We start from the raw sequence: 22,041 nt of genomic DNA, 5'->3' as shown, positions 1-22,041 counted from the left end.
CGGAATCTCCCGGAATCGACCGGAATCGCCCGGAATCGACCGGAGTCGCCCGGAATCGCCCGGAATCGCCCGGAATCGTCCGGAATCGCCCGGAATTGTCCGGAATCGTCCGGAATCGCCCGGAATCGTCCGGAATCGCCCGGAATCGATCGGAATCGCCCGGAATCGCCCGGAATCGCCCGGAATCGACCGGAGTCGCCCGGAATCGCCCGGAATCGCCCGGAATCGTCCGGAATTGACCGGAATCGACCGGAATCGACCGGAATCGACCGGAATCGCCTGGAATCGTCCGGAATCGCCTGGAATCGTCCGGAATCGTCGGAATAGTCGGAATTCCCCCATATAACCAAGATACCGAAAACGCCACCAATTTCTTGCACTAAAAATCCAGTTCCATCAAACAAAGCTAAAAAACTATCAGTTTGGTGGGTTAAGCCACACGGCCACAGAAGCAGCCACCACTTCAATTTTGTTGAAGTCAGATTTTATGCACGGGCAATTTATTTGCTCAACATGTTTCACCTGTGTTAAAATGTTATTTATTTGTGCAAAGGAAGCAATTAAACGTGTGTGTTTAAGTTGGTTTGTTGTAAAAAATTCATGTGTAATATGTGTATATTGTGTTTGTTTACTTGCGAATGAACTCTTCCATTTCGCTGGTCAGTGCATAGTTTATAGACTAATAATATTGCTGAAGTTGAAGTGCAGTGATGTAAGTGAATGAATTTAATCAACCGAGGAGTTCAAATCCTGTTCAGCATATCGACCTAAGCCAAACCTTGACCAAACTTTTCCTCAAAGAATTTTTGGAAAAGGTGGGTTAAGGGTGGACAAGATAAATACATCGGATCGGAACTGGCAGCTCCGATTGTTCTAAAATTTGGTGGGTTAACGACTGAATCGACCACCACAAACCCACGTGGGTTTGAAGTGGTTTTACAGTGGGTTAAGGACGTTTTGGTTATTTGGGCCATTTCATTTCATGTCCAGTGGCGCGTTAAACGGTGGTCGGACTGGGCGGCCGCCAGGGGCCCCGGCGATCTAGGGGCCCCGTCATTGTGGATGTTCGACTTCGTATCGATTGTACCCCCCCCCCCCCCTGGATGGGACTTTTACCATCTATTTCAAATAAACTTATTTTTAATTAATTAATTTTTCCCATCGCTTCTAGCACTGTATTACGAGGGCCCCGAACTGCAGAAAACCGGGGCCCCATACTACTCAAAGCAGCACATAAAATGTTCTAAGAAATCTGCCAATACTTGCATCCAAGTTGCAAGGGAAGAACGCTGCGACACGCGCGCACAGCTCAAATCAATACCTCATAATCGTTGGCGCAAAGTATTGGACAGAGCGAGAAATCGTCAATTTTTGCTGGTGTGGGTGGCCTGTGCACGAGACACCCAAACCCAAAACCACGCAGCAACTTGCTGCTAAAATGGAATGCACAGAACGCTGCGCTTAACTACCACCGAAAACCCGTTACACAACACAAGCATACAACACACCCAAACAAAAATTTAAAGGCCCCGAAACACAATATCAATACACCGGCTCGTAGCCGGTAAAATTAGCAGGAAAAATTGACTAACACCAAGCCAGCAACGGTGCTCCAGTGGGTAGAGGTTTCATTCGAGAAACGATTCCATCGATATCGATGTGTGCGCTTTTCAATTTGGCTTGGATGAAACGTGCCTGTGCTTGCGGGGGGCCCCTATACTTGTTTTGCAGATGTGTGCCGAAAACAGACAGCTTTCACGCGAAAAATGGTATTCACATCTCAAGCCTGAGATCGTGGAGCGTGCCTGCTTTTAACCCAAAACCTTAAATTTTCACGCGGGGCCCTACTCATCTTTTGTGGTCAACTGCCAAATAGGGGAAATCGGGAAGGAGTGGTATTCATAGGTCCAAAAAGGAACTGGGCCATGTTAATATTGAAATGATTTTTTATCACTATTTACATACAACTTTTTGGGTGAAGACAAGATAAAAAACCGATACAGCTATATTGAAGCCAAAACTCAAAGGTGGTTTACGGGGCCCCAACGATTATGTGGACTCTTCGATAAAGGGCCCCGTCGGTAAGGGCTCCGTCGGTAAGGGCCCCCGTCGGTAAGGGCCCCCGTCGGTAAGGAGGCCCCGTCAATAAGGGGCCCCGTACATTTGGTGTCTTAGTGTGGATGGTCGGTGCACGAGCTCACCAAAAAAAGGCGGAGACACTTGCTGTCAAAATCCAATGCACAGAACACAGAACAGAACGCTGCGTTTAACCTCAAAGAAAACCCGTTACAATAGCCACAAGCACACATTATAAACAGACAAAAATTTAAAGGCCCCTACACAAAATTTCAATGCACCGGCTCGTAGCCGGAGAAATTGGCAGGAAAAATTGACACCAAGCTTGCGTCGCTTTAAAAAGCCTAGGAAGGTCGTTTGGTCAACGGTGCTTCAGTGGGTTGAGTTTTCATTCGAGAAATGGTTAAATCGATGTCATTGTGTGCGCTCTTGGCTGGGATGAACCGTCCTGTTCTTGTATACGGGGCCCCTGCTACCGCTTTGCGATTGTGTGCCGAAAGCAGACAGCTGTTTCACACGAAAAATGGTATTCACATTCCTGGCCTAGGATAGTGGATTGTGTGTGTCTTTTAATGCAAAAAATAAAATTTTCATTCTTGGCCCTGGACCGAAGAGAAGGGGAAATGGGAAAGGTTTCAGGTTAGAAGGAAGGGGGAAGGGTATAAAAATACTCAATATGGTTTTTATCGACTATTTAATTTTTGCGAATACAACAAGACCAAAAACCGTTACAGCTGCATCTACATACAGCCATACACAGCCATAATACGAAGAACAATCTCCATTGCCTCGGCCATTTGGGGGCCCCGTTGATGATCCCGTCGATTGAGGGGCCCCAGTGAACGTATGAATGACTTGAAACGTCTAATATATAATGTAAATGTAGTTTTAAGTTAGAAACTTATAGTATGTTATGATGAGTTTACGAAAAGAAAAAAAAACGAAATTAAACAAAAGGTATTGTTCGTATTTCACTGCAAATATCAAGTCGTACGACTTTAATAACATGGCCTTTATAGGTTCGATTCCTAAGCTCTTTTGTTCCGGGTTCTGGGTAAGCTCTTTTGTTGCCAGTATACTAAGAGGTTTCATGAACACTCCAAACATTTTTGGGAAGCCATACTTGCCGGAGGTGCATTCAAAGCAATGACGGAAAAAGTAAAATATGTATTAAATGTGGCTTCTAACATTTACTACTATTGGTTGACTACGATTCCTCACGATTCCGGTTGATTCCGGTCGATTCTGAACGATTCCAACAATTCTAGATGATTCCGGTCGATTCCGGGCGATTTCAGTCGATTCCGGTCGATTGCGACTGTTCCGGCCGCTGCGCATCTGTCAATGCTGGCTGTCGTTCATTTGAGCCAGGAATGTCGCGCACTGAGTTCCTCAATATCGTTCGACATGCAATCTAGCTTCTTGTGTTACTGGTGTATCTATTTGTATTAGGTTATGCACTGAAGAAATGACATGAAATGAAATGGAATTCCGACTATTCCGACGATTCCGGACGATTCCGGGCGATTCCGGGCGACTCCGGTCGATTCCGGTCGATTCCGGTCGATTCCGGACGATTCCGGGCGATTCCGGGCGATTCCGGGCGATTCCGGGCGACTCCGGTCGATTCCGGGCGATTCCGGGCGATTCCGGTCGATTCCGATCGATTCCGCGCGATTCCGGGCGATTCCAGACGATTTCGGGCGAATCCGGACGATTCCGACGATTCCGGACGATTCCGGACGGTTCCAACGACTCCGCACGATTCCGACGATTCCGACGATTCCAGACGATTCCGGACTATTCCGGGCGGTTCCGGCTTGTCGGATTGAACCTACCCTTCGGAACTGGGTCCGAAATTTGTTGAAATCGTCCGGACCCAGTTCCGCTTTTTTGTGCGTTTTGCCCAACTCTAACAAGAACAAGACGGTTCCTCCCAGCCAAGAGTGCACACAATAGGCCCGATTATTAAACACAAATTGTAAAGACAAGTTGTCAAAATCGGAAGATTTGTATTATGACATCCGTTTGTGTTGTGTGTTGGAAAAAAAATTTGACGAAACACAAACTCACAAGCATACTACCAAGATACGTATTATGAAACACAAACGGAAATCCATAATTGTCAAACTGCTTTCCGTCAGCTTTTGTCACGGAAAGGCGCCAATCTCAGATTGTTTGACCGACAAAACACAACAACAGAGTTTTTGCTGTTGCTTTCACGACAAAAAAATAAGTATTTTATTTCAGAAATAATCAATTTTATCATTTTAAATAAAAATATGTGTACTGCCATATCCATCAAATGGCGATAAGCTGGAGATACTGGTAACGTGATGCTGTTTTGGGTTAAGAAGCTGCTGTTATTTCCTTCCTCTGTTGTTCTTCGATGGTAGTCGAAAGATGAAGGGCTCACGCACCTGGTGTGTGTTCAACAGCATTGGATTCCAGCAACTTCTTCAGTGAGTGGCTGCTTCAACAACCAACAGCATACGCACATGAAATTATCACATCTAATACTGCATACACTTTTAGTAATAACAAATACTCGGAGGGCTCGATCTCCGCCAGAATGTAAGGAAAATTTCCTTCGACGCACGAATTTTTTTCTTAAATGTGAAATTAATAACCACGAAATGAAACATGTATAACACGGTTTGCACAAATGATCCGTATGCTTAACTCACGCTTGGTTATAAAGCTGTAACGGGTCGAAAACACTTCGAAGCAGTCGGCGCTGTTTTGCCAGATCTACCGTTGTTTCTTCTTCACTGCCGCTATCGTCACTTACGAAGTGGGATAAATCATTTCGATGTTTTAAACAAGGATTGTTAGCTTGATAAACGATCGTGTCTTAAATAAACTTGTTTACGTTTTTTTGTTTGATTTTGAACATTTTGACACATCGACACAGCTTTAACGAAAGAAAAAATTTAACGAAACTTGTCTGTCACAAGAACGGTTTCAAAATGCATACCTATTTTCCGTTTGTCTTGACGCACTTGTCTTGTGTCATTTCCGTTTGTGTTTAATAATCGGGCCTAATGACATCGATTTAACCATTTCTCGAATGAAACCTCAACCCACTGAAGCACCGTTGGCCAAACGACCTTCCTAGACTTTTTAAAGCGACGCGAGCTTGTTGTCAATTTTTCCTGCTAATTTCTCCGGCTACGAGCCGGTGTATTGAAGTTTTGTGTAGGGGCCTTTAAATTTTTGTCTGTGTGTGTGTGCTTGTGGCTGTTGTAACGGGTTTTCTTTGTGGTTAAGCGCAGCGTTCTGTTCTGTGTTCCGTGCATTGGATTTTAGCAGCAAGTGTCTCCGCGTTTTTTTTTTTTTTTTGGTGAGCTCGTGCACCGACCATCCACACCAAGACACCAAATGGACGTGGTCACTTATTGACGGGGCCCTTTATTGACGGGGACCCTTATTGACGGGGCCCCTTATAAACGCGGTCCCTTATTGACGGGGCCTCCTTACCAACGGAGGCCCTTACCGACGGGGCCCCTTCATCGAAGAGTCCACATAATCGTTGGGGCTCCGTAAACCACCTTTGAGTTTTGGCTTCAGTATAGCTGTAACGGTTTTTTATCTTGTCTTCACGCAAAAAGTTGTATGTAAATAGTGATAAAACATCATTTTAATATTAACATGTCCCAGTTCCTTTTTTCCACCCCTTCCCGATTTCCCCTATTTGTCAGTTGACCAAAAAAGTTGAGTAGGGCCCCGCGTGAAAATTTAAGGTTTTGCGTTAAAAGCAGGCACGCTCCACGATCTCAGGCTTGAGATGTGAATACCATTTTTCGCGTGAAAAAAGCTGTCTGTTTTCGGTACACATCTGCAAAACACGTATAGGGCCCCCAGACAAGCGCAGGCACGTTTCATCCCAGCCAAATTGAAAAGCGCACACATCGATATCGATGGAATCGTTTCTCGAATGAAACCTCTACCAACTGGAGCACCGTTGCTTGCTTGATATTAGTCAAATTTTCCTGCTAATTTAACCGGCTTCGAGCCAGTGTATTATTATTGTGTTTCAGGGCCTTTAAATTTTTGTTTGGGTGTGTTGTATGCTTGTATTGTGTAACGGGTTTTCGGTGGTAGTAAAGCGCAGCGTTCTGTGCATTTGATTTTAGCAGCAAGTTGCTGCGTGGTTTTGGGTTTGGGTGTCTCGTGCACAGGCCATCCACTCTAGCAAAAATTGACGAATTCTCGCTCTGTCCAATACTTTGCGCCAACGATTATGAGGTATTGATTTAAGCTCTGCGCGCGTGTCGCAGCGTTCTTTGGTTGCGACTTTGATGCAAGTATTGTCAGATTTCTTAGAACATTTATGTGCTGCTTTGAGTAGTATGGGGCCCCGGTTTTCTGCAGTTCGGGGCCCTCGTGATACAGTGCTAGAAGCGATGGGAAAAATGAATTAATTAAAAATAAGTCTATTTGAATTAGATGGTAAAAGTCCCATCCAGAGGGGGGGGGGGGGGGTAGAATTGATACGAACATCCACAATGACGGGGCCCCCTAGATCGCCGGGGCCCCTGGCGGCCGCCCAGTCCGCCCACCGTTTAACGCGCCACTGGATATACAGCATTATATATATTAAGCATTATTGGAGGTCTTTCGATAACAACAACAACCTTGATTATACTAATAGCCTACATGTGCCTATGCCAGAAGAAGATAGTACGAAAGCATCGTTGCAGAAAACATAAGAATAGCCAAGGCCGAGGACGTCCTTCTTCTACCCCCGGAGAAGTCACACAGTCCATCGCTTAATGCACCAGACGACAGCGGTCTCCAGTGACAAGCGACCGTGGGACCAGACGACAGCGGTCTCCAGTGACAATCGACCGTGGGACCAGACGACAGCGGTCTCCAGTTGCAAGTCAGCGCAACGCGGCTCCCGCAGGCCACCTGGGCTTGAAGCGTGTTTACCAGTAGTTGTAATTTGGAGTTAGAATAAACAGGTTCTCTCTATTTGGACTCATTATTATATGTATTTTTTTTATTGAATTGTTACATCTTAATTAGGCCATACAGCCCGTTGAAGATTAAATAATAATAATAATAATAATAATAATAATAATAATAATAATAAACCTTACGAAATATTTCAACTCGGAAATCATTTGATTCGTCCAAAATTTCGAAATATTTCGTTTCAAATCCAAACGGCCGCTGCCGCCTGTGTACGGAACAGGATGCGGCATATAATCGCTTGCACTGATTGCGATAGACAATTCCATCTCGCTTGTGCAAAGTTGGATAAAAAACCTACGGATGTACGGTTCTGTACCCAATGCACTGAGATTAGGAAAGAAAAACTTAATCTCCATTCTATTCGTCAAGAAAGTGCTAGCACCTCGATTGACGAAAAGAGAGATTTGTTGGAAGTTGCTTTAGGCCAACTAGCCTTGAGTCAGGCAAATTCGAACAAACAAATGCAGGAACTGAAGCAGGTTGTAGCGAATCAAATGGCCAAAAGGAACCGTCTCATACTGAGACAATTTTAAGACGCCAATCTTTAATGCCGTTACCTAAATTTGAAGGAAGTACAAAGGAATGGGCATTTTTTTAAGAAAACGTTCGACGATACGAGCAAAGAGAGTAAATTCACCGATTTGGAAAATTTAACCAGTTTGAGACAATCCTTGTACGGCGCCGCATTGGATAATGTACGGCAACTGATAATGGAATCGGAAAATGTCAAGGAAATCATGAAAAGCCTAGAAACGGCCTGTGGTAGACCATCTTTGGTTCACTCAGAATTATTGGCAGATTTGCACAAATTAAAAAAACGACTCGAAAACAATCGTGTCGGACATGGTAAAGGCACTAAACAATCTCGAGCTGGCAGCAAGGCTCTTGAATATGCCTAGATACGTAGAGGACCATAGATTAGTTATCGAGATAATCGCGAAACTTCCTTACAACATCAAGATGGATCGCATGAAGCATTTAAGTCAAGCAAAATCCGAGATGGACGTGCTGACTATAACTGACTTGACTGAATGGCTTAAACCATATGCTATCGAGCAGGAAATAATGAACACGATGCACGCACAAGAGCATTCCGATTAGTGATGCGCGTTGCGTACCGAACCTGCCAGGTGCCATCCATTCCAGCATGCAAGCATCCGGACCGCGATCCTAATTTTTTACCCAAACTGAACTTGTTGCTCCTACCGCTCTTTGCGATCCGACCTGAACCGACTGTTATGAACGATCTTATCGATCCGATCTGAACCGGCTGCTCTCAGCGTTCTCGGCGATCTGTGCTGGGCCGGTTGCTCTCAGTGCTTATTGCGATCCGGCCAAGAACGCATGACATTCTACTCTCTTTGTTTTGATGAGCCGGTTTGCCGGTTCAATTTAAACCTGTTTCTCTCAGCGTTCTTTTCGATCCAGTATGGAACGCACGATCATTTGCTCTCTTTCATACGATGGGCCGATATGGTACATACAAAAGAAGCAGGTAAAATCTGAACCTGTTTCTCTCAGCGTTCTTTTCGTTCCGGTAAAGAACGGCGTTCTCTTCTCTTCTGCTTCTTACTAGTATGGACACACACACACATTCTGTCTATGTGAGTGATAACAGCGCAAGCCATACTCTCTCAGTCAAAGAGATAACGGTACAACACCTGAGCCGTGAAGCCAGGATAGAGATTTGTGATTGGTGGGAAACTAATCGCCAAAATTTAAAGAGACAATCCTGCACTAGCGGTAAGCGCAATGAATGAAATGTTTCTATTCTGCCATATGGATGTTATCAGTATAGGTGCGTTATTTTGACTGGATGGAGGTAGTCAATGAATTGCTATGTGTCTGGTGCTAAGCTGCTTCGTTGCGCATGCATCTCCAATGAACTCGTTTGAATTTTTACCTGAGATCTTCTTTGTGCAACTAAATATTGAGGGCGCATGACATGTTTATCCTTCCGCAATAATTTCTTTATCGCCGTTTATCGCCTCGTGAAACAGCGCTATTCTTATGGACAATGAAAGTGCACTACCGGACACTTTCACACGGGTAGTTCACCGTACAGTATAATGTCAACTCTACAGAAACAACTCAACAGTCTATTTTAAATAAACCAATGTTATTCGATGCTATCTGCTTCTATTAAGAAATATTAACTCAATCAGTGAAGTGTAATTTAATCCATACGAAATTTAAAAAGCCGATTAAACTTGTAAGCTTTTTGATTTTGCATCAAAATTTCATACGCGTTGCAACAAATTTCTGATTTACTTCTTTATTTAGAAGTTGTGATCGGGAATAATGATTAATTTTAGTAAAAATAAACAAAATTCCTTAAGCTTTTAATGAAAAAGGAACTGTATAGGGGCTACTTAAGTTAAGCGGGTATATTTTAGTAGAAGAATAGTTTTACACATTTAGTAAACTATTATTAAGCCTTGTTTTAATTGAAACTGATTACTCCTCAAAAAATATACTACAAAATATTCAATGAATACTTTCAAGTTAACCATATATAAAGTGAGCAACTTAAAAAGGCCTAACCATGGTAGGTCATCTTGAACCTGCGTTCCGCGTTCCGTTCTTTTTCTCCAACTGGCAGGTTCGTTCCGTTCCTCGATTTTCGGAACTATTCTCATCACTAATTCCGATAGAGGGAATCTTCACGTTCACAATTCGGGAAAAATACAAAAAACATTTTCTCGTAGAACGAGCGAAACCCTTGAGCGAAAGGGATCGCCTAATCCCGTATCAGAAACGAGTGGACGAAAAGAACAGCCAAACAGGTTTAACAATAAACGTTGCCTAGTTTGCAATAAGGGACACGAGACAACTCGATGTTACGCCCTTGTAAATCAGAGCATTTCTGAACGGCTGAAAATAGCCATTAATAAAAAGTTATGTCTGGGTTGTTTGAGTTCAAATACCCACGAGGCAGCTGAGTGCCGAAAGGCACACGTATACGGAATTACAGGTTGCGTAAAGAAGCATCATAGAATGCTTCACGACACCAACTTATCCGATAACACGCCTCCGCGCGAGGGTGTAAATCAAGAAGGTTTAAATAACCACCACGTCGTAGAACCGGTATCGTCCATGTTGTATCAAGTAGTTCCGGTAACACTGATAAACAATGACAAGTCCGTCGCGGCACATGCCTTTTCAAATACGGGCTCATCGCTTACCTTGTTAGATTCAGATGTGGCGGACTCACTGTCATTACAGGAAGAAAAGAGACCGCTTCAATTAATCTGGACACAAGAACAGCAGTCCAATCATGAAGACAGCCAAAACGTACAAGTGAGAATCAAGGGGGCGACCAAAAAAGGGTACACCTTGAAGGGCGTCAGAACTGTTAAGAATCGGATGTTATAAAAGCAAACGTTTAATTACTCTGAATTAAGCAAGCAATATCCACACCTAAAGAATCTTCCAATCAAAAACCTACAAGGAGTAAGGCCTTCCATGATTATCGGTGTTGAGCATAATCATCTGCTATTAGGGTTGAAGCACAAGGTCGGCAAACTGGGGGAACCTATTGCCTCGCTTACCCGTCTTGGCTGGATAATTCATGGAAAACCGCTTAACGAAGTCGGTACACACTTTTCATTGATGGTTCAGGAAATGGACGAATTACGTAAAATGATGTCCGATTATTTTTCGATAGAAGATTTCGGGGTTAAGCCAGTAGCGCGGTTACCTGAATCTTTTGAAGAAAAAAGAGCTAAAGAGGTTTTGGAAATACCTTAAAGTTTAAAAATGGAAGATACGAAGTTGGACTTTTGTGGAAAAACGATACGCATAAATTTCCGAATAGTCTCGACAATGCTATGTGAAGGTTAATTGGCATGGAAAAGAAAATAAAAATAGGGAACCGGAGCTAAGGGCATGGGCGATTAAGACATTCAACGAATATGTCGAAAAGGGTTACGCTAGAAAGCTACAATTCCCCTGGGACGTAAACATAAAGCCATCCCATACATTTTACCTACCGCACTTCATCGTGGTAAATAAAAACAAAACACCTCCAAAACCAAGGCTCGTATTTGAGGCGGCCGCCAAGGTAGGAGGGGAATCTCTTAACTCGGCCTTATTGGCAGGCCCAACATCAGTATACAACATCACTTTTCGGAATACTTGTGAGATTTCGGGAAGGAAAGTTCGCCATCTGTGGAGACATCAAAGAAATGTTCCAACAGGTACAAATTAGAAAAGAAGACCAAGATGCGCAGCGTTTTTTGTGGAGGGAATGCGAAGACCGCAAACCCAATACATACGTAATGCAAGTAATGACATTCGGTTCGGCATGCTCACCATCATGTGCTCAAGCGGCAAAGAACAGCAATGCATTACGTTTAAAGGACAAATACCCTTTAGCGCTTTCGCCGATAGTGAATCAACACTATGTCGACGATTATAACGATAGTTTCAACTCTATCAAAACAGCTATTGACACAGTTAACCAAATAATTAAAGCACATGACGAGGGGGGGTTCTTTATCACGAAATTTTGCAGCAACGACAAAGGGCTGCTGAATACAATTCCGGAAGACAGAATCGATTCGGAAAACCTCAAGATTCTCGACGATAAAACGGACGAGCCAAACAAAATTTTCGGGATTTATTAGAGCACCAATCAAGACACAATTGGGTTCCAAGTTAAGCTTGACAAACTTCCAAAAGAAGTCCTTGTTTTTGCACGAAGCCGCGACACGAATATTTCCTCACGAATTAGGTATTTTCTTTCACTAAATTGTGCGATTAATCACGAAAGTATATTTCTGCGAATTCACTGCGAGATTTATTTCAATATAGATATCACTCGCGAACACGTCTTCACGACCCGATGGCTTTCGAACGAAAGAGAACGATCTCCCGTTGCTTGATCCTTTGATCACTCTCTCGCCGGACGTTAGAGATCGTATTCCTCTTGCATTACACGTGGCGGCGAGACGTGTTGTCACGCGATTGGTCGAGAGAAAGATTATAGTATCAACGCGTTCGAATTCGTGTGCGAATAGATTCGCGTTCGGGCTTATAGAACGAACGCATTCTTCTTATCCCAAGTAGCAACCGAAGCTTTTTTCTCCCAGTTTCAACCCCCTCATGTTCACAAACTGCCTTCGCTTACTATTCCTATCCCGTTTCTACATTCCACAACGTTTGTTGCGTTCTCACTCATCAGGGTGTTAGTCAATTCTCTCTTGCCACATGAAGAGAATTCTCCTGCACACTTCGTGTGTTTGATTCTACCCATCCCTGTTGAACACACGTCATTTTCTTCCATCGCACTCATCAGGGTGTTTGCTCTTTTCCATCCAAGCCAAAGAGCGACTTCAGTGTGCTCTGAACCGTGGACGTGAGAGTGTGTGTTTGTGTGCTGCGTGAACTATTTTTCCTGCGTGAAACACTTTCCATACTGCGCCATCCGCGGTGTTCTTTCTGCTTTATCGGAGGACAAATTGTTATCATCTAATTGTTTCGGTAAGTGTCCTTTTCTAAGTGTCTAGTGTTATGTGACATTTATTCTAATTAAAACATTGCACTTTACATGTTTCAGATGTGTGCTGCTACCGCTAGCTGTTCTCCAAACCTCTTCAAATTGCGACACTGTGTGCACAGGCGTTCAAGGTTCAATTGATCCTCGAGCACAAAGGTAAGTTTGTCACATCTTTAAATCATGTGTAATTTTTTTAACGAAGTGTGTCTATTAATTGTGTATTTTCATCAACAGCCTTCATACAACACCGCGGTCGAGGCGCGTCAAATCTGATGACATCTTTCCTGAACCAAGCAGGCTGAACACGCGCACCACCACGGGCTCCAGCGCGGTGTGAAGAAGAAAGAAGAAAAGACAGAATTGAAAACAGCCGCGCCAGGCTTCCAACCACCGTGTGTGTGTATGTAAGTATGTGAGAACACATGTGTGAATCCTCTTGTGGAACTACAAAAAGAAGATAATAAAGAGTGTGAAGCAGCTAGACTGCCGCAACCAAATCAAGAGAGTAAATTCTCATTTCAATCCGAAAAACTGGGAGAGAGTGATGACATGCGAGAGAGAATAAAACTAGAAACACGAGAGAGGGCCACACGAAGCGCTTTCGGGTTTTTTCGCCTTCGCGCACATTTAGCTTTATGCGCGCGACTAAGTAAACCTTGATGAGCGCGATGGCTCCCATACAAAGGCATTCGGCTTTGCTAGCTGGGATAGCTTATAGCGAATTCGGCTTATAGAACGAACGCAAGTCGACTTCTTTCTCTGTTTCGAGTGGACCGTTTTATCGGTCACCATTTCTCCCCCCTTTGGGACGAAGTCGCCCGTCCCAAAAATTATTCAATGGTGGTGGGTCATCTTCGTGCTCTGTCGTCTGAAAGTGTTCGTCTTTCACCCTGTCACTTTGAAAACAATCTCCCTCTGCTGCTTTTTCGTCGTCCGTCTCATCGTTAGGGTCAATAGGGAGTGGGGCAAGAAGTCTGACATTTCGCTTGTAAGTGCCACTGCCCGTCCGTCAGCCACGTGAACTACTCCGTCGGGTCCCACATAGATCTTTGTCACCATTCCCATTGGCCACCGCCCGACTGGTACGTTGTCGTCGCCCACTAATACAATCTGCCCGGTTTGTATGTTGGGGGTCTTTTTCGTCCATTTGGCGCTGCAACGTAACTGAGCTAGGTATTCCGTCCTCCATCGTGTCCAAAACTGCTGTGATAGTTTTTGTACTCGCTTCCATCGAGTTTTTGTGCCTTCCGAATCATTGACCGTCACCTCGGCGGGAATTGCAAATGATGGTCTTCCTATCAGGAAATGAGCGGGAGTGAAAGGCTCCATGGCATCAGGGCTGGTGTGGGATGCGGTGAGAGGTCTGGAATTGAGAATGGCTGAGATTTGGTGCAGTAATGTTTGTAGTTCAATCACGTTTAGCTGGGCTCCTTTAGAGGCAGCTTTCAACAGTCGCTTTGCCACCTTAATATTGGCCTCCCAAAGTCCTCCGAAATTGGGGCTCCGAGGAGGGATGAATGAAAATCGAATCCCCTTCTCGGCAGCGGCCCCTACTACGTCGTCTTGAAATTCTCGGTTGTTGAACGTTTTCCGAAGCTCACTTAGCTCCTTTTCAGCACCCACGAAGTTGCGACCATTATCCGAATATATAATATCTGGTCTTCCACGAAGGGACACGAATCTGAGTAGCGCCGAGATAAAGGCAGATGTTGACTGATTCTCTACTATTTCCAAGTGAATTGCTTTGGTTGAGAAGCACACGAATATACACACGTAGATCGTTATTTTATATTTTGATCGCGAGCCGGGTATCACCTCGAATGGACCGCACAAGTCTACGCCAGTGTGGGTGAATGCCGGCGACTCTGTTACGCGGGCAGCTGGCAACTGGCCCATCTGTTGACAAAACTGTCGAGGCCTGGCGCGAACGCATAATACGCAACGAGATAGCACACCTATTACCATGCACCTAAGATCCCGCATCCAAAATTGCGAGCGAAACTCAGTGATGACAAAATCTGCACCGGCGTGAAAGTTGTCTTCATGGATATGTCGAATCATTACTTCAACAAATGGGTGAGCCTTAGGCACAAGTATGGGCAACTTACATTCATCAGACAGGTCAGCGTTCAATAGTCGTCCTTGCACGTGAATCAAGTTATCTTTGACGATTGGATTGAGGTGTTGGAAAGGTCCCTTCGCACTTACGGACCCGGTGTTATTCTTTTCTTGAACTTCATTTGAAAAAGCTGAGGTTTGCATCACCAGTAGTAGAAGCTTTAGTCCATGGTCTAGTTCAGGGGTCTCCAAACTTTTCAGTTCGCGGGCCGCATTGCATCACAATCAACCTTGTTGAGGGCCATTTTGACGCTACATTTAGAATGAGTGGAAGTTAAAATCGCGTTATAATAAGAAAATACTAATGAAATATGTCAATTTTTTTCAGCTTTCTTTTGTTGAATCTTTCAGAAATAAAAAAAAGTCAGTTCAGAAAGCTATTTAATTTAACATTCACCCAGTCCTCGCGGGCCGCATTAAAGGCTCTTGAGGGCCGCATGCGGCCCGCGGGCCGTAGTTTGGAGACCCCTGGTCTAGTTCATCAAATCCTAGTGGGCCATTTCTTTTCTCGGCTGCCTGCTTGCAATTGACACGAATTTTAGTGGTATTTGATCTGAAGTTATGAATAGTTCTGCCTAGCCAAGTAAAATGTCGTCTAGTCTTACAGGGTTTACCAGCATATAAAACAACTGTTCACTTGTTTATAACAATAGTCGTTTTGTATAGACACCGCTGTCTACCACTTGCTCACACGTCAGATGGTGTAAGCTACTCTGTCCAATTCAATAACACAATTTTCGCCTTCGATTGCACAACGGTCGGATTCGACACGGTTTATTGTGGTTGTTGTGTAATTAACAAAATTAATGTTTTCATTTATTGAAATGTATGGTTTATACTGCATATTGCTTGAATAAAATAAACGTGTTTGAAAATGTTTTTGCAAAATTTGTCCCAACAAAACAAACTGTGCCGAATCTGACAGTTGCTAATCGAAGGCGAAAATTGTGTTATTGAATTGGACAGAGTAGCTTACACCATCTGACGTGTGAGCAAGTGGTAGACAGCGGTGTCTATACAAAACGACTATTATTATAAACAAGTGAACAGTTGTTTTATATGCTGGTAAACCCTGTAATGAATGAGTTGTGGTACTTGTACTGCGAGATGAGATCAGCACAAGTCGGACCTATGGTTTCCGTCAGTAACTGTGAGGTGCCAGCGCCTTCGTCTGGGATGGGAATGCTGTAGGTACACTGCTGGGGTGTTTCATCAGTACTGTTGAAAGGTGGCCCCTCGAACCACAGCTGTACGAACTCAGCGCTAATTAATTTGCGAGCTGACAGTCCTCGAGAAACTATGTCTGCTGGGTTCAGTCTCGTGGGTACGTAATGCCAGTCTGAAGCATGTGTTATTGCTTGTATTTTTGCCACCCTGTTCTTCACGAATACATCCCATTTCATATTGTTAGAGCGCATCCAAGCTAGCACTACTTGAGAATCTGGCCACCATTTTGTTTGAGTTATGCGAGTATCGAATAAGTCTTTTATTTTTTCGTAGACTTCGGCTAGAAGCAATGCTGCCTGTAGCTCCAATCGCGGAAGGGTGAGTTCTTTTAGTGGTGCAACCCTTGATTTTGAACACAACAGGTGCGGTTTCCATTTACCCTTGACATTTAAATAACGCACGTATATAGCACAACCATACGCTTTTGCGGAGGCGTCGCAAAATCCGTAAATGGAGGCATTTTTGGTTTCACTTGGCAGTACCATTCGTGGTATTTGCAACTGGCGAAGTAAGGGAAGCTGGGCAGTGAACTCATTCCATTCCTTTATCACGCAAGGTGACACCTCCTCGTCCCATTCTATGCCATCGCGCCACAGATTCTGCATCATGATCTTTGCTCTGATAATCACTGGCTGAAGCATTCCGATGGGATTATATAGTTTTGCAATTCTGGATACCAAATGTCGTTTACTCATGGTCTTAATTGGTTCAAAGAAGGAGTCATCAATGATCAGTTGAAAAGTATCCTCTGAGGGACACCAAGCCAAACCTAACATTTTTATGGCCTGCTAATCGCCAATCTGAACCGTAGACTCTCGATGTTCTACGGGTATGTCATCGATCACGTCAGGAACATTGGATGCCCATTTTCGTAAGGGCATTCCTCTGTTCAGGAGTGCCCTTTCGACGCCGGTTCGAAGATCACGTAGTTCTTCTGGCGTTTCAGTGCCGAAAGATAGGTTATCTACGTAGAATGATTTTTGAATTACGTCGGCAATTTTTGGGTACGTAGAGCGTACTTCCTGGCCGGCCTCGTGGAGTGCCCTACAGGCGAGATATGAGGACGAAGCTTCACCGTATGTGACAGTGCGAAGTCGATACATTTGCGCTGATTGCTGTGGATCATTACGCCATAGGATACATTTCATCCAGGTATCAGGTTCTGCCACCCATATCTGACGATACATCTTTGCGATGTCTGCAGTGGCCACTACCGTTTGTGCACGAAAATCCAACCAAATATGCATTAGGTCAGGTTGCAGTACTAGTCCGATGACTTGCATGTCGTTGAGTGAAACTCCACTGCTGGATTTTGCACTCGCATCAAATACTACACGCAATTTGGTGGTGGTTGAATCAAGTTTGATCACACATGAATGCAGTATCACGTAGCGTACCATATGTAGTTCATTCGCCTGAACTGGCGTCATATGTCCCATTTCCAAATGAATGTCCCATTCACGCATGAATTTCCGGTATTCATCGTAAGTAGGCTCATGCCGGAATAACCTCCGTTCGTGGGAAAATAGTCGTCGTTGCGCTTGTTCAAGAGAGTCTCCTAGCTGAGTCAACTCCCCCCGTAGAGGAATTCGAACCACGTAGCGATCATCTTCAGCACGGGTTAAGTGTCTTTTGAAGTATTCGTCCAGGTCGAGTTCTTGAGAAATACCACTGATTGTTGAGATCGGAGTGATCTCCTCAACCTTCCAAAATTGCTCGATACATTCCTTGAACTCATCTCCACACTCCAAAGAGTTACAACTACGCATGTACCGATTGGACGAATCAATGCTGCTCAATGATCCCCCTACTAACCAACCAAATTTGGAATTCAGAAGCCTGAGGCCATTGGATAACTGACGAACGCCGAAACGAAGAGCATCAAAGAAGACTCCAGCGCCTAGCATAGCATCAATCGAACCAGGATAACTGAAGCGGGCATCAGCAAGTGATTTCATGGGGGGCAATTCCGATTCAGCATACTCGATTACTCGGGTAGGTTGGTCATTTAGTCCAGGAAGAAGGTACATATTTAATTGGCACCGATACGTGCCATTGGTGGTAGTAATTGAAACATGTGTTTTATTAGTTATTGGATATTGCCGCTTACCCCATTCAGTATTAAGTATCCAGGTGTCAATGGTAGTCTGAGTCGTTGGGCAGCGTCAGTAGTGATGGCGTTCACCTGACTGCCCGAATCTATTATGCAGCGAATACGCTGCCATTTACCATCACCATCTTGCAACAGTAAAATCGCAGTTGCCAGTAGAACGTATTCCTGAGGAAGTGAGAGGTTACCTATAAGTGCGGGGTTGGTAGCCGCGCGCGTTAACTGCTTCTGTCTGGTTGGGGACCTGGTGCGATTAGGTCCTGGATGAGCAGGGACCGATGACTTATTCACCGTACTATTTTCGAGTCGTGCCGTGCCCCTTGTGATTGGTGTACAGCAGGAACGGGCCACCGCGCGAGAGCGATGCAGCACAGCACCAACAGGATCAGACACCGCGCATCCACGAAGCGATGATGAGCAGGAACGGGCCACCGCGCGAGAGCGATGCAGCACAGCACCAACAGGATCAGGCACCGCGCATCCACGAAGCGATGAAGAGCAGGAACGGGCCACCGCGCGAAAGCGATGCAGCACAGCACCAACAGGATCAGGCACCGCGCATCCACGAAGCGATGATGAGCAGGAACGGGCCACCGCGCGAGAGCGATGCAGCACAGCACCAACAGGATCAGACACCGCGCATCCACGAAGCGATGATGAGCAGGAACGGGCCACCGCGCGAGAGCGATGCAGCACAGCACCAACAGGATCAGGCACCGCGCATCCACGAAGCGATGATGAGCGGGAACGGATGGGCATGGCGAATGGGGTGCGATGATAACCAGATAGTCACTTCTCACTCCCATTGCTTTCGACGTGCAGCATCGTATGGTGTTTCTTGTAGCATACTTGGCATCGTTTCTCGCAATGGCATTTTGCTGCAGCATGCTGTCGGGAGAAGCAATTGATGCACTTACCTAAGGCCATTATGTAGTTGGTACGCTCCAAAAACGACCGCACGCGCAGTTCCGGACACAACGTGGACAAGTGCCCTGTTTTATCGCACGCATAACACCGCCGCACCACCATCCATGATTGGTTTCTATGGCCTGTCGTTCCGATATCCGCATGCCGGCCTTCTGCGTGCACAGTTGCGGACAGCATCGCACGCTCCGTCCGCGCCGGTGCGTGGTTTGTAGCGGAACGTTCCGTCCGGAAGTTGTTTCCTGGCTTGGCCTTAGGTTCGTAGTAGAGGGTGTTGGCCAGTTGATCTAATTCGTTGCGGAGTGCCTTCCACGTAGGGATCTGCTGAGCATCCAGGCGGCGAGTGATCTGAGCAGCGGTTTCTTCGTCCAACTTACTCAAAACGAAACTCACAATCATACCATCTTCCACTGCTGATGCGGCTTGATCCATTTTGCCAGCAATCTGGCGCGCTGACGAGGTCGATGTTTCCAAGGCGTCGATAAGCCGCATCAATGCCGTTGAAGACGCTGCTGTCAATTTCGGTAACGCGTACAGCTGCGCTTTCGCCGATAGTGAATCAACACTATGTCGACGATTATAACGATAGTTTCAACTCTATCAAAACAGCTATTGACACAGTTAACCAAATAATTAAAGCACATGACGAGGGGGGGTTCTTTATCACGAAATTTTGCAGCAACGACAAAGGGCTGCTGAATACAATTCCGGAAGACAGAATCGATTCGGAAAACCTCAAGATTCTCGACGATAAAACGGACGAGCCAAACAAAATTTTCGGGATTTATTAGAGCACCAATCAAGACACAATTGGGTTCCAAGTTAAGCTTGACAAACTTCCAAAAGAAGTGCTAGAAAACAAAAGGCTCCCTACAAAAAGGGAGGTCTTGTCCTTCGTGATGAGTTTCTTCGACCCACTGGGGTTAATTTCACATATAAAGATTCAAGGAAAAATGTTGATGCAAGAATTACATAAAGAAACGAGAGATTGGGATCAATCGATCGCGGAAAAAACTAAAAGAATAAGGAATGATTGGTTGAGGGGAATCGATCGTACAAAGGACATTCATATTCCCAGATGGGTATTGAATTGTCCAACAACAGAATTGGAGTTACACGTTTTCGTGGACGCCTCGGATAAGGCGTTCGCGGTGGTAATTTACGTCAGGAGCACGCTGAAAGGCGTCCCGCCCGTACAACTACTCGCGGGTAAGGCGCGAGTAGTCCCAATCAAAGGACCGTCAATTCCGCGCATGGAATTACAAGCGGCCTTGTTGGGCGTTTGGTTGCTGGAATCAGTAACTAACGAGATGCGAGCTCCCGTGACAAACACCACTTTTTGGTCTGATTCAAAAACAGTATTGGCTTGAATAAACTCATCCCACCGAAAATACAAACAATTCGTAGCTCACCGCATTGGTGAGACATTGGACACTACCACAACCTGTCAATGGCGTGGGGTACCCTGTAATTCTAATCCGGCTGATGAAGCAACAAAAAACATTTCTGGACCATCCAAATGGGTGACCGGTCCGCCATTCTTACAATTAAAGGAAAATGAATGGCCACAAAACATATCGTCAGAAACGAAAGAGGAAGAAGTCCATAATTTGAACGTGCATGAAGCTAAAACAGATTACATTCAAGAACATAAAATCTCCAACTGGTGGAAATTACTGTTTAGAATTTCGACAGTAATGAAAATTGTCGATTTCGGTCTGAACAAAAAATCCTTCTCGAAATCTTATACGATGAAGGACAGAGTCAGAGCTGAAAATATACTCTACCGAAAGGCTCAAGCCGACATTTATCCGGATGAGATTCAAGATATCTCAACCAACGGAGAATTAAAAACAACCGGTCCGCTCTCAAAACTAACACCGTTTTTAGACAAAAACAGGGTTATGAGGTTCAGAAGCAAGTTGGAACATGCAAAAGAAGTTCCACCAGGAATCAAAATGCCGATTATTTTACCTCGCGATCATCACATAACACATCTAATAATACAATGGTACTACGAGGTGTACAACCATCAATCAGACAAAGTCGTTCTAGCTGCCTTACAACAAAAATATTTTATTCCCAAATTAAATACAACCTTCCGTTACGTGAAAGCTAGATGTCAGCAATGTAAAAATGCAGCAGCAAGGCCAATGCCTCCGATAATGGCACCGCTTCCTGAATGCCGGACGGAGGCGTATGTTTACCCCTTTACACATACAGGTGTAGACTATTTCGGACCCTTCGAAGTGGCGGTAAAAAGGTCCATCGACAAACTATGGGGCGTAATATTTACATGCATGACAACAAAAGCATCTCACATAGAACTGGCCGAAAACATGAGCACTGAATAGTTTTTCATGTGCTTTCTTAACTTCCAAAGTAGGACTTCCAAAGGAGCGGTGTCGCACATGTACAGCGACAACGGCACAAATTTTGTTGGGGGAAATAATGAATTGAAACAATTAATTAATCAGGTTAATTCTCGTATGGAATCAGGCGAAACGATGAAGCTGAATATTGAATGGCATTTTAACCCACCAATAGCACCGCACTTCGGCGGAGCTTGGGAACGATTAATACGTATCGTAAAGTCGAATTTGAAAGCAATGATAGATTGCCGTAAAAATCGATCACCGTCTATCGAAGTACTGCGAAGCGCCTTAATGCAGGCCGAATTTATCTTACATTGCAGACCATTAACGCATATTCCACTTAACGAGGAAAATGATGAACCTCTGACATCATTTCACATTCTGATAGGGAGAGCGGGAAATTATTCGATTCTGACTGACTTCCCTACCAAACAATTCGAGAGGAAGCACTATAGGCTAGCGCTACACTACAGCAAGGCCTTTTGGGAAAAATGGAAACGGGAATACTTGCCGTTGATTGCGCAACGCCCAAAATGGAATAAATTCATAAAATCATGGATAAAATTGGATCATGGCTAAAGGGTAGAATTATCGAAACATACCCTTGAATTAGTTGCATTGCATGGTTGCATTTGCGTTGAAGTATAACTTTCAGATCTGAGAGCTCGTACTATGAACGGAGTTTAGTACTGTGGTTAAGTGTTTTTTCAACGTTTGTAACGTATCCGTAT

Source organism: Anopheles merus, chromosome X (assembly GCF_017562075.2).
Source record: "Anopheles merus strain MAF chromosome X, AmerM5.1, whole genome shotgun sequence".
Classification (NCBI taxonomy): domain Eukaryota; kingdom Metazoa; phylum Arthropoda; class Insecta; order Diptera; family Culicidae; genus Anopheles; species Anopheles merus.
This window is presented reverse-complemented; position numbering follows the sequence as displayed.